The sequence below is a fragment of the Emys orbicularis genome, chromosome 21 (assembly GCF_028017835.1).
Source record: "Emys orbicularis isolate rEmyOrb1 chromosome 21, rEmyOrb1.hap1, whole genome shotgun sequence".
Lineage (NCBI taxonomy): Eukaryota > Metazoa > Chordata > Testudines > Emydidae > Emys > Emys orbicularis.
In genome coordinates, this window is record NC_088703.1 from 3,052,247 (window position 1) to 3,054,626 (window position 2,380).

The following is a 2,380-nucleotide window of genomic DNA, read 5'->3' on the forward strand; positions in this document are numbered from 1 at the left end:
ATAAAGCTTTGGAAAACCAGACTTTTAAACTGGCACCCAGGACAAGAAAGAGAAGCAGGTGGCTGTAGGGGTGAGGTCATCTGGGGAAAGGCCATCGGAAAGTGAGAGGGTTTGAAGGTGGAAAGACACACGGGCAGGAATATTGTTCTGACCAGGAATGGCCTATGAGAAATCCCAAAGGTGGAAGAGGTGGTAGGGACAGGATCGAGGTGAGAGATTTCACACTGTTCCTTCAGTATGAGCTGGTACAGGGGTACAAGTGAGCGGCCAGAAGTCCCGAAAAGCCTCATGTTGCTTTGGATGTGTAGCAGTTGTCATGTGGCTGCATCATCTTGACTGTGGGATCAGGCAAATGGAGGGACCTTAAATGCGACTGTCTCTGGTGAGGATTGGCTTCGTTGCATCCTGTTTTTGGCAAACAATGCTGCCTTACCTGCCTGTGTGGGGATCAGAAACGTGTGCTGCTCTGTCTCGTAAATCTCTCTTTTTCTGAGCTTTGGCAGGACAGACGTAGCACAGAAGGGTTGGATTTCTCCTGGGCATTTACCATTCATCTGTCTCGTGCACTCAGCAGGCATCTCCGTCAGAGCAGAACCCTTCAGGCTGCTGAGATGTCTCATTCATGAAGCAGGAGCACGCTCGGGCCATGCTGCTCCCATCTGCCATGACATACGTGCCATCTGCACCGCATGGCTGTGGTGGCTCAGTGGGTGGGGTTCTTCTCCATTTCTTCTAGCTGGCTGACCAGGTGCTGGCTGTTTGTTTCCTGTCTCCATGTGAGCGCTGAGACATTGAACGTTTTGGGTAAGGGGGTGGGGGAGGGAGATGAGACTGTCTCTAAGGCCAGGAGCCACGTGGGAGAATTTTAGCTGGTTTGTCCCAGATATTCTGACTTATTAGGCGGAGTGGAGCCCAATTAGATATTTCCTCCAAGCCGTGGCAGGAGCATGAGGACCAATCCCATAATTGTCTCAGACACTTGTGCAAACCAGATTTATAGATCTGTCTAGCAGGGGGAAACTCTGTGCCTGGAAACTTACTCCTCTCCCATGTCAAGGGTTGTTTTGTTTGCTCCCTTGTGCTTGGCGCTGTACAAACACAATACAGCCACTTCTTGCCCCAAAGAGCTTACAATCTAAGGAAACTTTTATGCCTTATGCTTTCAAAAGTGACTGATTTTTGGATGCCCAAGCTGGGGGACTCCTTTAAAGGAACCTGATTTTTGTCAGAAGCGCTTAGCTCCTGCCCCCTCAAATTCGGGCCGTATCTCAAGGTGGGCACCCAAAATAGCTAAATAACTTCTGGAAATGTGTGCCTATGGATCCGTTCTGGGGTAGTTGGCAGCTAGATTGTTGCAAACACAGCAGCAAAATTGGAGACTGACTAAAAATCCACCGCTCGCTCTTTTTAAACGAATGCGTGACTAGCTCCAGGCATTGGTAATGAGCGAGAGCCTCTTGCATCTGAGTTACCAGTTCAAATCCAGCCCATGACTGTAGTGACTAAAAGTTGTTTCCTATCTGAGGACACTTGGACCTGTGTGAAGTGAGTTGGTGAGTCTGCGCCTGGTTCGTAGTGGACATGCATCCCCATCTCAAACCTCCCCCATAGCTGGTGCAAACTGGCCACCCCTTGTTGGCCATCTCAGCAGAGGCCAAGAATTGAATGGGCCTTCACGACTGAGCTTATACCTCACAAGGGTACCCCATCCCAGAATATGGTGGGGCAATGACCTAAATCCATTCTCTACCTGATTGGTGGCCAAGTTATAGTAACTTACTGCTTAGGACTGTCAATCAAACTCCTTTCCCAAGCACTAAAAATCAGGTTAGCCTATCTAAAAAAACCCAAACAAACTCCCTCCTCCCCCATCTAGTTTGTCCATACATAACTGGGGCAGTCAGGAGATCTGGGTTGTTGTCCCAGGTCTGCCACTGACCTCTGTAAACTTGGGCATGTCAGTTCAGGTCTCTGGGTGCCTCCGTTTGCTGCTCTGGGGATAGTATTTAATAGCCTCTTGAGGCTTAATACTCAAATGCTTTGTGATGTTCTGACGGAGGATGTGAGAGACGTGCAAATCACCATCTCTGGTCTGTTGTAGATGAGCATCCCCGTCCGGAAAGGGAGTTGGTAAAATGGTATCGAGGTGCTATGGGGTGACCTAATTCTAAATCCTGTCTGATTGTATTTAGCTTGCCACGTGGTCCCTGATGGGTGACTTGAGTATTCTACTATACAGTCACCTTCTATTCTATAAAGGAGCTGGATAGATTTTTGTAGCCTCCCGTGATTCTCAGGCAGTTCCACGATGGTACATGCTCCCCTTCCTCCTTGACGCTGATTTTTCATTCTCCTCTCAGGTCTTGTAGCCAACGTCACC